At 44.9% G+C, this 13,699-nt stretch overlaps 10 non-coding genes across 10 annotated transcripts; all 10 read left to right on the top strand.

Moving 5' to 3' along the window:
- Positions 1 to 73: 73 nt before the first annotated feature.
- Positions 74 to 264, top strand: LOC141214822 (U2 spliceosomal RNA). Its single transcript, XR_012284015.1, has one exon. It is a non-coding gene; the product is annotated as a U2 spliceosomal RNA (small nuclear RNA).
- Positions 265 to 1,379: 1,115 nt separating this feature from the next.
- LOC141214821 (U2 spliceosomal RNA) lies at positions 1,380 to 1,570 on the top strand. Its single transcript, XR_012284014.1, has one exon. It is a non-coding gene; the product is annotated as a U2 spliceosomal RNA (small nuclear RNA).
- Positions 1,571 to 2,685: 1,115 nt separating this feature from the next.
- On the top strand, positions 2,686 to 2,876 carry LOC141214820 (U2 spliceosomal RNA). The gene has a single exon (XR_012284013.1). It is a non-coding gene; the product is annotated as a U2 spliceosomal RNA (small nuclear RNA).
- Positions 2,877 to 3,991: 1,115 nt separating this feature from the next.
- LOC141214819 (U2 spliceosomal RNA) lies at positions 3,992 to 4,182 on the top strand. Its single transcript, XR_012284012.1, has one exon. It is a non-coding gene; the product is annotated as a U2 spliceosomal RNA (small nuclear RNA).
- Positions 4,183 to 5,297: 1,115 nt separating this feature from the next.
- On the top strand, positions 5,298 to 5,488 carry LOC141214818 (U2 spliceosomal RNA). Its single transcript, XR_012284011.1, has one exon. It is a non-coding gene; the product is annotated as a U2 spliceosomal RNA (small nuclear RNA).
- A 1,713-nt stretch (positions 5,489 to 7,201) lies between these two features.
- Positions 7,202 to 7,392, top strand: LOC141214817 (U2 spliceosomal RNA). Its single transcript, XR_012284010.1, has one exon. It is a non-coding gene; the product is annotated as a U2 spliceosomal RNA (small nuclear RNA).
- A 1,115-nt stretch (positions 7,393 to 8,507) lies between these two features.
- Positions 8,508 to 8,698, top strand: LOC141214816 (U2 spliceosomal RNA). Its single transcript, XR_012284009.1, has one exon. It is a non-coding gene; the product is annotated as a U2 spliceosomal RNA (small nuclear RNA).
- A 1,115-nt stretch (positions 8,699 to 9,813) lies between these two features.
- On the top strand, positions 9,814 to 10,004 carry LOC141214815 (U2 spliceosomal RNA). The gene has a single exon (XR_012284008.1). It is a non-coding gene; the product is annotated as a U2 spliceosomal RNA (small nuclear RNA).
- A 1,115-nt stretch (positions 10,005 to 11,119) lies between these two features.
- Positions 11,120 to 11,310, top strand: LOC141214813 (U2 spliceosomal RNA). The gene has a single exon (XR_012284006.1). It is a non-coding gene; the product is annotated as a U2 spliceosomal RNA (small nuclear RNA).
- A 1,115-nt stretch (positions 11,311 to 12,425) lies between these two features.
- LOC141214812 (U2 spliceosomal RNA) lies at positions 12,426 to 12,616 on the top strand. Its single transcript, XR_012284005.1, has one exon. It is a non-coding gene; the product is annotated as a U2 spliceosomal RNA (small nuclear RNA).
- Positions 12,617 to 13,699: the final 1,083 nt, after the last annotated feature.

Genomic DNA, 13,699 nt, shown 5'->3' with positions numbered 1-13,699 from the left:
CCAGGAGCTCATCTCCACAAATGGACTTTTCAGGATCCTTGGGTGGCTCCGTAGTTTGAAACTAATTCTGGTTATCGCTTCTCGGCCTTTTGGCTAAGATCAAGTGTAGTATCTGTTCTTATCAGTTTAATATCTGATACGTCCCCTATCTGGGGACCATATATTAAATGGATTTTTAGAACAGGGAGATGGAAAAAGAGCTTGCTCTGTCCACTCCACGCATTGACCTGGTATTGCAGTATCTCCAGGACCGGTGCACCCCTTCTTTAATGCAGTTTCTAAAATCAGAAAGAATTGAATTCAATGTTTTTTGTTCATTTTGCTTGTTTGTCGGATTTGGGGATGGACTCTTTGGCTTTGCTTTTCTTCTCCTCATTGGATTTTTCATGTTCAAAGTTGCAGAAGCCAGATTACAAGCTCATTTTGGTTCAACTTCAGCAACTGTGCATTGCATTGCCATGTAATGTGATGCAATGCTATCTTTCTAGCTCTCCCTTTTTACTTCCTTTTGGATAAACAGACATATTAGGCAAGCATTTTGGAGCTTTCACCTAAATAACTACAGGTGGTGAGATAAGCTGCACAATATAATTGACCTTTCAGTATATTGTTGCACACACACCATCTATTTAGCAAATGCCCTTGTTATCAACAGCAGCCTTTTAAACTCACCTGAGCTAACAGGTATGTGCGCTGGTTACTCTGCTGCGCTTAAAATTTCTTTTTTGGTTTGCTACAATGCCTTTTCTGAAACGTTGTCTCCTTCTGCTGGAACACTGACTTCTTTCATTTAATGCCTGCAGACTATAAAAGAGAACCCAACCCAAAAAGTTTGGTTGATTAGTCTGTGGCATTCTGTTAAACTGTTGCTTATGGCGGTCTCTGTGAGCTTCTCAGCGACATTCAGCCAGCCAGGTATCCTGCCTGCAGTAGATGGAATGTGGCAATGGAACGCTGGCTGCGCGTGTCATAATAGGCTCTGAGCCTTTATATACCTGTGCACAGCAGCAGCCACCTTCAGTCTGCTGCTGGACAGCCAGCAGCAGCAGCAGCAGGAGAGGTATGTAATCAGGAGCCCTCCTGCTAAGGGTAGACAGCTGCTCGTTCCACCCCACCCCCCGCCTTAATTGGTTCTCCTCCCTTCCAACGGTGTTGAGGCGGGTGGGAACAGCAGGGGGTGAAGGTGCTGTGTTTAAAGAGGTGGAGTTATGCAGATCTAAAACGCGTGGATTGCAGCAGCAGCAAGCCGAAAAGTGCAGGCATGTAAGGGATCTAGAGGTTGACAACATGTCTTCTTAACGGGAGTCCAGGAGCTCATCTCCACAAATGGACTTTTCAGGATCCTTGGGTGGCTCCGTAGTTTGAAACCAATTCTGGTTATCGCTTCTCGGCCTTTTGGCTAAGATCAAGTGTAGTATCTGTTCTTATCAGTTTAATATCTGATACGTCCCCTATCTGGGGACCATATATTAAATGGATTTTTAGAACAGGGAGATGGAAAAAGAGCTTGCTCTGTCCACTCCACGCATTGACCTGGTATTGCAGTATCTCCAGGACCGGTGCACCCCTTCTTTAATGCAGTTTCTAAAATCAGAAAGAATTGAATTCAATGTTTTTTGTTCATTTTGCTTGTTTGTCGGATTTGGGGATGGACTCTTTGGCTTTGCTTTTCTTCTCCTCATTGGATTTTTCATGTTCAAAGTTGCAGAAGCCAGATTACAAGCTCATTTTGGTTCAACTTCAGCAACTGTGCATTGCATTGCCATGTAATGTGATGCAATGCTATCTTTCTAGCTCTCCCTTTTTACTTCCTTTTGGATAAACAGACATATTAGGCAAGCATTTTGGAGCTTTCACCTAAATAACTACAGGTGGTGAGATAAGCTGCACAATATAATTGACCTTTCAGTATATTGTTGCACACACACCATCTATTTAGCAAATGCCCTTGTTATCAACAGCAGCCTTTTAAACTCACCTGAGCTAACAGGTATGTGCGCTGGTTACTCTGCTGCGCTTAAAATTTCTTTTTTGGTTTGCTACAATGCCTTTTCTGAAACGTTGTCTCCTTCTGCTGGAACACTGACTTCTTTCATTTAATGCCTGCAGACTATAAAAGAGAACCCAACCCAAAAAGTTTGGTTGATTAGTCTGTGGCATTCTGTTAAACTGTTGCTTATGGCGGTCTCTGTGAGCTTCTCAGCGACATTCAGCCAGCCAGGTATCCTGCCTGCAGTAGATGGAATGTGGCAATGGAACGCTGGCTGCGCGTGTCATAATAGGCTCTAAGCCTTTATATACCTGTGCACAGCAGCAGCCACCTTCAGTCTGCTGCTGGACAGCCAGCAGCAGCAGCAGCAGGAGAGGTATGTAATCAGGAGCCCTCCTGCTAAGGGTAGACAGCTGCTCGTTCCACCCCACCCCCCGCCTTAATTGGTTCTCCTCCCTTCCAACGGTGTTGAGGCGGGTGGGAACAGCAAGGGGTGAAGGTGCTGTGTTTAAAGAGGTGGAGTTATGCAGATCTAAAACGCGTGGATTGCAGCAGCAGCAAGCCGAAAAGTGCAGGCATGTAAGGGATCTAGAGGTTGACAACATGTCTTCTTAACGGGAGTCCAGGAGCTCATCTCCACAAATGGACTTTTCAGGATCCTTGGGTGGCTCCGTAGTTTGAAACCAATTCTGGTTATCGCTTCTCGGCCTTTTGGCTAAGATCAAGTGTAGTATCTGTTCTTATCAGTTTAATATCTGATACGTCCCCTATCTGGGGACCATATATTAAATGGATTTTTAGAACAGGGAGATGGAAAAAGAGCTTGCTCTGTCCACTCCACGCATTGACCTGGTATTGCAGTATCTCCAGGACCGGTGCACCCCTTCTTTAATGCAGTTTCTAAAATCAGAAAGAATTGAATTCAATGTTTTTTGTTCATTTTGCTTGTTTGTCGGATTTGGGGATGGACTCTTTGGCTTTGCTTTTCTTCTCCTCATTGGATTTTTCATGTTCAAAGTTGCAGAAGCCAGATTACAAGCTCATTTTGGTTCAACCTCCGCAACTGTGCATTGCATTGCCATGTAATGTGATGCAATGCTATCTTTCTAGCTCTCCCTTTTTACTTCCTTTTGGATAAACAGACATATTAGGCAAGCATTTTGGAGCTTTCACCTAAATAACTACAGGTGGTGAGATAAGCTGCACAATATAATTGACCTTTCAGTATATTGTTGCACACACACCATCTATTTAGCAAATGCCCTTGTTATCAACAGCAGCCTTTTAAACTCACCTGAGCTAACAGGTATGTGCGCTGGTTACTCTGCTGCGCTTAAAATTTCTTTTTTGGTTTGCTACAATGCCTTTTCTGAAACGTTGTCTCCTTCTGCTGGAACACTGACTTCTTTCATTTAATGCCTGCAGACTATAAAAGAGAACCCAACCCAAAAAGTTTGGTTGATTAGTCTGTGGCATTCTGTTAAACTGTTGCTTATGGCGGTCTCTGTGAGCTTCTCAGCGACATTCAGCCAGCCAGGTATCCTGCCTGCAGTAGATGGAATGTGGCAATGGAACGCTGGCTGCGCGTGTCATAATAGGCTCTAAGCCTTTATATACCTGTGCACAGCAGCAGCCACCTTCAGTCTGCTGCTGGACAGCCAGCAGCAGCAGCAGCAGGAGAGGTATGTAATCAGGAGCCCTCCTGCTAAGGGTAGACAGCTGCTCGTTCCACCCCACCCCCCGCCTTAATTGGTTCTCCTCCCTTCCAACGGTGTTGAGGCGGGTGGGAACAGCAGGGGGTGAAGGTGCTGTGTTTAAAGAGGTGGAGTTATGCAGATCTAAAACGCGTGGATTGCAGCAGCAGCAAGCCGAAAAGTGCAGGCATGTAAGGGATCTAGAGGTTGACAACATGTCTTCTTAACGGGAGTCCAGGAGCTCATCTCCACAAATGGACTTTTCAGGATCCTTGGGTGGCTCCGTAGTTTGAAACCAATTCTGGTTATCGCTTCTCGGCCTTTTGGCTAAGATCAAGTGTAGTATCTGTTCTTATCAGTTTAATATCTGATACGTCCCCTATCTGGGGACCATATATTAAATGGATTTTTAGAACAGGGAGATGGAAAAAGAGCTTGCTCTGTCCACTCCACGCATTGACCTGGTATTGCAGTATCTCCAGGACCGGTGCACCCCTTCTTTAATGCAGTTTCTAAAATCAGAAAGAATTGAATTCAATGTTTTTTGTTCATTTTGCTTGTTTGTCGGATTTGGGGATGGACTCTTTGGCTTTGCTTTTCTTCTCCTCATTGGATTTTTCATGTTCAAAGTTGCAGAAGCCAGATTACAAGCTCATTTTGGTTCAACCTCCGCAACTGTGCATTGCATTGCCATGTAATGTGATGCAATGCTATCTTTCTAGCTCTCCCTTTTTACTTCCTTTTGGATAAACAGACATATTAGGCAAGCATTTTGGAGCTTTCACCTAAATAACTACAGGTGGTGAGATAAGCTGCACAATATAATTGACCTTTCAGTATATTGTTGCACACACACCATCTATTTAGCAAATGCCCTTGTTATCAACAGCAGCCTTTTAAACTCACCTGAGCTAACAGGTATGTGCGCTGGTTACTCTGCTGCGCTTAAAATTTCTTTTTTGGTTTGCTACAATGCCTTTTCTGAAACGTTGTCTCCTTCTGCTGGAACACTGACTTCTTTCATTTAATGCCTGCAGACTATAAAAGAGAACCCAACCCAAAAAGTTTGGTTGATTAGTCTGTGGCATTCTGTTAAACTGTTGCTTATGGCGGTCTCTGTGAGCTTCTCAGCGACATTCAGCCAGCCAGGTATCCTGCCTGCAGTAGATGGAATGTGGCAATGGAACGCTGGCTGCGCGTGTCATAATAGGCTCTGAGCCTTTATATACCTGTGCACAGCAGCAGCCACCTTCAGTCTGCTGCTGGACAGCCAGCAGCAGCAGCAGCAGGAGAGGTATGTAATCAGGAGCCCTCCTGCTAAGGGTAGACAGCTGCTCGTTCCACCCCACCCCCCGCCTTAATTGGTTCTCCTCCCTTCCAACGGTGTTGAGGCGGGTGGGAACAGCAGGGGGTGAAGGTGCTGTGTTTAAAGAGGTGGAGTTATGCAGATCTAAAACGCGTGGATTGCAGCAGCAGCAAGCCGAAAAGTGCAGGCATGTAAGGGATCTAGAGGTTGACAACATGTCTTCTTAACGGGAGTCCAGGAGCTCATCTCCACAAATGGACTTTTCAGGATCCTTGGGTGGCTCCGTAGTTTGAAACCAATTCTGGTTATCGCTTCTCGGCCTTTTGGCTAAGATCAAGTGTAGTATCTGTTCTTATCAGTTTAATATCTGATACGTCCCCTATCTGGGGACCATATATTAAATGGATTTTTAGAACAGGGAGATGGAAAAAGAGCTTGCTCTGTCCACTCCACGCATTGACCTGGTATTGCAGTATCTCCAGGACCGGTGCACCCCTTCTTTAATGCAGTTTCTAAAATCAGAAAGAATTGAATTCAATGTTTTTTGTTCATTTTGCTTGTTTGTCGGATTTGGGGATGGACTCTTTGGCTTTGCTTTTCTTCTCCTCATTGGATTTTTCATGTTCAAAGTTGCAGAAGCCAGATTACAAGCTCATTTTGGTTCAACTTCAGCAACTGTGCATTGCATTGCCATGTAATGTGATGCAATGCTATCTTTCTAGCTCTCCCTTTTTACTTCCTTTTGGATAAACAGACATATTAGGCAAGCATTTTGGAGCTTTCACCTAAATAACTACAGGTGGTGAGATAAGCTGCACAATATTGGGATGTATTAACAGAAGCATACAGTCTAGATCACGTGAAGTCATTATCGGTCTTTACTCCTCTTTGGTCAGACCTCATCTGGAATACTGTGTACAGTTTTGGGCACCACATTTTAAAAAGACATAGACAAACTGGAGCAAGTTCAGAGAAGAGCGACCAGAATGGTGACTGGTCTGCAAACCATGTCCTATGAGGAACGGTTGCAGGATTTGGGAATGTTTAGCTTGCAAAAAAGAAGACTGAGAGGAGATTTAATAGCTGTCTACAAATATGTCAAGGGCTGTCACATTGTAGAAGGATCATCTTTATTCTCATTTGCACAAGGAAAGACTAGAAGCAATGGGATGAAACTAAATGGGAGGAGACACAGATTAGATATTAGAAAAAACTTTTTGACAGTTAGGGTGATTAATGAGTGGAACAGGCTGCCACGAGAGGTGGTGAGTTCCCCTTCAATGGACGTCTTCAAACAGAGGCTGGACAGACATCTGTCTGAGATGATCTAGTGAATCCTGCTTTGAGCAGGGGGTTGGACCAGATGACCCAGGAGGTCCCTTCCAACTCTACCATTCTATGATTCTATGATTCTATGATATAATTGACCTTTCAGTATATTGTTGCACACACACCATCTATTTAGCAAATGCCCTTGTTATCAACAGCAGCCTTTTAAACTCACCTGAGCTAACAGGTATGTGCGCTGGTTACTCTGCTGCGCTTAAAATTTCTTTTTTGGTTTGCTACAATGCCTTTTCTGAAACGTTGTCTCCTTCTGCTGGAACACTGACTTCTTTCATTTAATGCCTGCAGACTATAAAAGAGAACCCAACCCAAAAAGTTTGGTTGATTAGTCTGTGGCATTCTGTTAAACTGTTGCTTATGGCGGTCTCTGTGAGCTTCTCAGCGACATTCAGCCAGCCAGGTATCCTGCCTGCAGTAGATGGAATGTGGCAATGGAACGCTGGCTGCGCGTGTCATAATAGGCTCTGAGCCTTTATATACCTGTGCACAGCAGCAGCCACCTTCAGTCTGCTGCTGGACAGCCAGCAGCAGCAGCAGCAGGAGAGGTATGTAATCAGGAGCCCTCCTGCTAAGGGTAGACAGCTGCTCGTTCCACCCCACCCCCCGCCTTAATTGGTTCTCCTCCCTTCCAACGGTGTTGAGGCGGGTGGGAACAGCAGGGGGTGAAGGTGCTGTGTTTAAAGAGGTGGAGTTATGCAGATCTAAAACGTGTGGATTGCAGCAGCAGCAAGCCGAAAAGTGCAGGCATGTAAGGGATCTAGAGGTTGACAACATGTCTTCTTAACGGGAGTCCAGGAGCTCATCTCCACAAATGGACTTTTCAGGATCCTTGGGTGGCTCCGTAGTTTGAAACCAATTCTGGTTATCGCTTCTCGGCCTTTTGGCTAAGATCAAGTGTAGTATCTGTTCTTATCAGTTTAATATCTGATACGTCCCCTATCTGGGGACCATATATTAAATGGATTTTTAGAACAGGGAGATGGAAAAAGAGCTTGCTCTGTCCACTCCACGCATTGACCTGGTATTGCAGTATCTCCAGGACCGGTGCACCCCTTCTTTAATGCAGTTTCTAAAATCAGAAAGAATTGAATTCAATGTTTTTTGTTCATTTTGCTTGTTTGTCGGATTTGGGGATGGACTCTTTGGCTTTGCTTTTCTTCTCCTCATTGGATTTCTCATGTTCAAAGTTGCAGAAGCCAGATTACAAGCTCATTTTGGTTCAACTTCAGCAACTGTGCATTGCATTGCCATGTAATGTGATGCAATGCTATCTTTCTAGCTCTCCCTTTTTACTTCCTTTTGGATAAACAGACATATTAGGCAAGCATTTTGGAGCTTTCACCTAAATAACTACAGGTGGTGAGATAAGCTGCACAATATAATTGACCTTTCAGTATATTGTTGCACACACACCATCTATTTAGCAAATGCCCTTGTTATCAACAGCAGCCTTTTAAACTCACCTGAGCTAACAGGTATGTGCGCTGGTTACTCTGCTGCGCTTAAAATTTCTTTTTTGGTTTGCTACAATGCCTTTTCTGAAACGTTGTCTCCTTCTGCTGGAACACTGACTTCTTTCATTTAATGCCTGCAGACTATAAAAGAGAACCCAACCCAAAAAGTTTGGTTGATTAGTCTGTGGCATTCTGTTAAACTGTTGCTTATGGCGGTCTCTGTGAGCTTCTCAGCGACATTCAGCCAGCCAGGTATCCTGCCTGCAGTAGATGGAATGTGGCAATGGAACGCTGGCTGCGCGTGTCATAATAGGCTCTGAGCCTTTATATACCTGTGCACAGCAGCAGCCACCTTCAGTCTGCTGCTGGACAGCCAGCAGCAGCAGCAGCAGGAGAGGTATGTAATCAGGAGCCCTCCTGCTAAGGGTAGACAGCTGCTCGTTCCACCCCACCCCCCGCCTTAATTGGTTCTCCTCCCTTCCAACAGTGTTGAGGCGGGTGGGAACAGCAGGGGGTGAAGGTGCTGTGTTTAAAGAGGTGGAGTTATGCAGATCTAAAACGCGTGGATTGCAGCAGCAGCAAGCCGAAAAGTGCAGGCATGTAAGGGATCTAGAGGTTGACAACATGTCTTCTTAACGGGAGTCCAGGAGCTCATCTCCACAAATGGACTTTTCAGGATCCTTGGGTGGCTCCGTAGTTTGAAACCAATTCTGGTTATCGCTTCTCGGCCTTTTGGCTAAGATCAAGTGTAGTATCTGTTCTTATCAGTTTAATATCTGATACGTCCCCTATCTGGGGACCATATATTAAATGGATTTTTAGAACAGGGAGATGGAAAAAGAGCTTGCTCTGTCCACTCCACGCATTGACCTGGTATTGCAGTATCTCCAGGACCGGTGCACCCCTTCTTTAATGCAGTTTCTAAAATCAGAAAGAATTGAATTCAATGTTTTTTGTTCATTTTGCTTGTTTGTCGGATTTGGGGATGGACTCTTTGGCTTTGCTTTTCTTCTCCTCATTGGATTTTTCATGTTCAAAGTTGCAGAAGCCAGATTACAAGCTCATTTTGGTTCAACCTCCGCAACTGTGCATTGCATTGCCATGTAATGTGATGCAATGCTATCTTTCTAGCTCTCCCTTTTTACTTCCTTTTGGATAAACAGACATATTAGGCAAGCATTTTGGAGCTTTCACCTAAATAACTACAGGTGGTGAGATAAGCTGCACAATATAATTGACCTTTCAGTATATTGTTGCACACACACCATCTATTTAGCAAATGCCCTTGTTATCAACAGCAGCCTTTTAAACTCACCTGAGCTAACAGGTATGTGCGCTGGTTACTCTGCTGCGCTTAAAATTTCTTTTTTGGTTTGCTACAATGCCTTTTCTGAAACGTTGTCTCCTTCTGCTGGAACACTGACTTCTTTCATTTAATGCCTGCAGACTATAAAAGAGAACCCAACCCAAAAAGTTTGGTTGATTAGTCTGTGGCATTCTGTTAAACTGTTGCTTATGGCGGTCTCTGTGAGCTTCTCAGCGACATTCAGCCAGCCAGGTATCCTGCCTGCAGTAGATGGAATGTGGCAATGGAACGCTGGCTGCGCGTGTCATAATAGGCTCTGAGCCTTTATATACCTGTGCACAGCAGCAGCCACCTTCAGTCTGCTGCTGGACAGCCAGCAGCAGCAGCAGCAGGAGAGGTATGTAATCAGGAGCCCTCCTGCTAAGGGTAGACAGCTGCTCGTTCCACCCCACCCCCCGCCTTAATTGGTTCTCCTCCCTTCCAACGGTGTTGAGGCGGGTGGGAACAGCAGGGGGTGAAGGTGCTGTGTTTAAAGAGGTGGAGTTATGCAGATCTAAAACGCGTGGATTGCAGCAGCAGCAAGCCGAAAAGTGCAGGCATGTAAGGGATCTAGAGGTTGACAACATGTCTTCTTAACGGGAGTCCAGGAGCTCATCTCCACAAATGGACTTTTCAGGATCCTTGGGTGGCTCCGTAGTTTGAAACCAATTCTGGTTATCGCTTCTCGGCCTTTTGGCTAAGATCAAGTGTAGTATCTGTTCTTATCAGTTTAATATCTGATACGTCCCCTATCTGGGGACCATATATTAAATGGATTTTTAGAACAGGGAGATGGAAAAAGAGCTTGCTCTGTCCACTCCACGCATTGACCTGGTATTGCAGTATCTCCAGGACCGGTGCACCCCTTCTATAATGCAGTTTCTAAAATCAGAAAGAATTGAATTCAATGTTTTTTGTTCATTTTGCTTGTTTGTCGGATTTGGGGATGGACTCTTTGGCTTTGCTTTTCTTCTCCTCATTGGATTTTTCATGTTCAAAGTTGCAGAAGCCAGATTACAAGCTCATTTTGGTTCAACTTCAGCAACTGTGCATTGCATTGCCATGTAATGTGATGCAATGCTATCTTTCTAGCTCTCCCTTTTTACTTCCTTTTGGATAAACAGACATATTAGGCAAGCATTTTGGAGCTTTCACCTAAATAACTACAGGTGGTGAGATAAGCTGCACAATATAATTGACCTTTCAGTATATTGTTGCACACACACCATCTATTTAGCAAATGCCCTTGTTATCAACAGCAGCCTTTTAAACTCACCTGAGCTAACAGGTATGTGCGCTGGTTACTCTGCTGCGCTTAAAATTTCTTTTTTGGTTTGCTACAATGCCTTTTCTGAAACGTTGTCTCCTTCTGCTGGAACACTGACTTCTTTCATTTAATGCCTGCAGACTATAAAAGAGAACCCAACCCAAAAAGTTTGGTTGATTAGTCTGTGGCATTCTGTTAAACTGTTGCTTATGGCGGTCTCTGTGAGCTTCTCAGCGACATTCAGCCAGCCAGGTATCCTGCCTGCAGTAGATGGAATGTGGCAATGGAACGCTGGCTGCGCGTGTCATAATAGGCTCTGAGCCTTTATATACCTGTGCACAGCAGCAGCCACCTTCAGTCTGCTGCTGGACAGCCAGCAGCAGCAGCAGCAGGAGAGGTATGTAATCAGGAGCCCTCCTGCTAAGGGTAGACAGCTGCTCGTTCCACCCCACCCCCCGCCTTAATTGGTTCTCCTCCCTTCCAACGGTGTTGAGGCGGGTGGGAACAGCAGGGGGTGAAGGTGCTGTGTTTAAAGAGGTAGAGTTATGCAGATCTAAAACGCGTGGATTGCAGCAGCAGCAAGCCGAAAAGTGCAGGCATGTAAGGGATCTAGAGGTTGACAACATGTCTTCTTAACGGGAGTCCAGGAGCTCATCTCCACAAATGGACTTTTCAGGATCCTTGGGTGGCTCCGTAGTTTGAAACCAATTCTGGTTATCGCTTCTCGGCCTTTTGGCTAAGATCAAGTGTAGTATCTGTTCTTATCAGTTTAATATCTGATACGTCCCCTATCTGGGGACCATATATTAAATGGATTTTTAGAACAGGGAGATGGAAAAAGAGCTTGCTCTGTCCACTCCACGCATTGACCTGGTATTGCAGTATCTCCAGGACCGGTGCACCCCTTCTATAATGCAGTTTCTAAAATCAGAAAGAATTGAATTCAATGTTTTTTGTTCATTTTGCTTGTTTGTCGGATTTGGGGATGGACTCTTTGGCTTTGCTTTTCTTCTCCTCATTGGATTTTTCATGTTCAAAGTTGCAGAAGCCAGATTACAAGCTCATTTTGGTTCAACTTCAGCAACTGTGCATTGCATTGCCATGTAATGTGATGCAATGCTATCTTTCTAGCTCTCCCTTTTTACTTCCTTTTGGATAAACAGACATATTAGGCAAGCATTTTGGAGCTTTCACCTAAATAACTACAGGTGGTGAGATAAGCTGCACAATATAATTGACCTTTCAGTATATTGTTGCACACACACCATCTATTTAGCAAATGCCCTTGTTATCAACAGCAGCCTTTTAAACTCACCTGAGCTAACAGGTATGTGCGCTGGTTACTCTGCTGCGCTTAAAATTTCTTTTTTGGTTTGCTACAATGCCTTTTCTGAAACGTTGTCTCCTTCTGCTGGAACAGTGACTTCTTTCATTTAATGCCTGCAGACTATAAAAGAGAACCCAACCCAAAAAGTTTGGTTGATTAGTCTGTGGCATTCTGTTAAACTGTTGCTTATGGCGGTCTCTGTGAGCTTCTCAGCGACATTCAGCCAGCCAGGTATCCTGCCTGCAGTAGATGGAATGTGGCAATGGAACGCTGGCTGCGCGTGTCATAATAGGCTCTGAGCCTTTATATACCTGTGCACAGCAGCAGCCACTTTCAGTCTGCTGCTGGACAGCCAGCAGCAGCAGCAGCAGGAGAGGTATGTAATCAGGAGCCCTCCTGCTAAGGGTAGACAGCTGCTCGTTCCACCCCACCCCCCGCCTTAATTGGTTCTCCTCCCTTCCAACGGTGTTGAGGCGGGTGGGAACAGCAGGGGGTGAAGGTGCTGTGTTTAAAGAGGTGGAGTTATGCAGATCTAAAACGCGTGGATTGCAGCAGCAGCAAGCCGAAAAGTGCAGGCATGTAAGGGATCTAGAGGTTGACAACATGTCTTCTTAACGGGAGTCCAGGAGCTCATCTCCACAAATGGACTTTTCAGGATCCTTGGGTGGCTCCGTAGTTTGAAACCAATTCTGGTTATCGCTTCTCGGCCTTTTGGCTAAGATCAAGTGTAGTATCTGTTCTTATCAGTTTAATATCTGATACGTCCCCTATCTGGGGACCATATATTAAATGGATTTTTAGAACAGGGAGATGGAAAAAGAGCTTGCTCTGTCCACTCCACGCATTGACCTGGTATTGCAGTATCTCCAGGACCGGTGCACCCCTTCTTTAATGCAGTTTCTAAAATCAGAAAGAATTGAATTCAAAGTTTTTTGTTCATTTTGCTTGTTTGTCGGATTTGGGGATGGACTCTTTGGCTTTGCTTTTCTTCTCCTCATTGGATTTTTCATGTTCAAAGTTGCAGAAGCCAGATTACAAGCTCATTTTGGTTCAACTTCAGCAACTGTGCATTGCATTGCCATGTAATGTGATGCAATGCTATCTTTCTAGCTCTCCCTTTTTACTTCCTTTTGGATAAACAGACATATTAGGCAAGCATTTTGGAGCTTTCACCTAAATAACTACAGGTGGTGAGATAAGCTGCACAATATAATTGACCTTTCAGTATATTGTTGCACACACACCATCTATTTAGCAAATGCCCTTGTTATCAACAGCAGCCTTTTAAACTCACCTGAGCTAACAGGTATGTGCGCTGGTTACTCTGCTGCGCTTAAAATTTCTTTTTTGGTTTGCTACAATGCCTTTTCTGAAACGTTGTCTCCTTCTGCTGGAACACTGACTTCTTTCATTTAATGCCTGCAGACTATAAAAGAGAACCCAACCCAAAAAGTTTGGTTGATTAGTCTGTGGCATTCTGTTAAACTGTTGCTTATGGCGGTCTCTGTGAGCTTCTCAGAGACATTCAGCCAGCCAGGTATCCTGCCTGCAGTAGATGGAATGTGGCAATGGAACGCTGGCTGCGCGTGTCATAATAGGCTCTGAGCCTTTATATACCTGTGCACAGCAGCAGCCACCTTCAGTCTGCTGCTGGACAGCCAGCAGCAGCAGCAGCAGGAGAGGTATGTAATCAGGAGCCCTCCTGCTAAGGGTAGACAGCTGCTCGTTCCACCCCACCCCCCGCCTTAATTGGTTCTCCTCCCTTCCAACGGTGTTGAGGCGGGTGGGAACAGCAGGGGGTGAAGGTGCTGTGTTTAAAGAGGTGGAGTTATGCAGATCTAAAACGCGTGGATTGCAGCAGCAGCAAGCCGAAAAGTGCAGGCATGTAAGGGATCTAGAGGTTGACAACATGTCTTCTTAACGGGAGTCCAGGAGCTCATCTCCACAAATGTACTTTTCAGGATCCTTG

This window comes from Phyllobates terribilis, unplaced genomic scaffold (genome assembly GCF_046119375.1).
Source record: "Phyllobates terribilis strain yellow unplaced genomic scaffold, ASM4611937v1 Scaffold_223__1_contigs__length_3252167, whole genome shotgun sequence".
Lineage (NCBI taxonomy): Eukaryota > Metazoa > Chordata > Amphibia > Anura > Dendrobatidae > Phyllobates > Phyllobates terribilis.
Note: the sequence above shows the minus strand (reverse complement) of the source record. Positions and strands in the feature narration are given on the sequence as shown.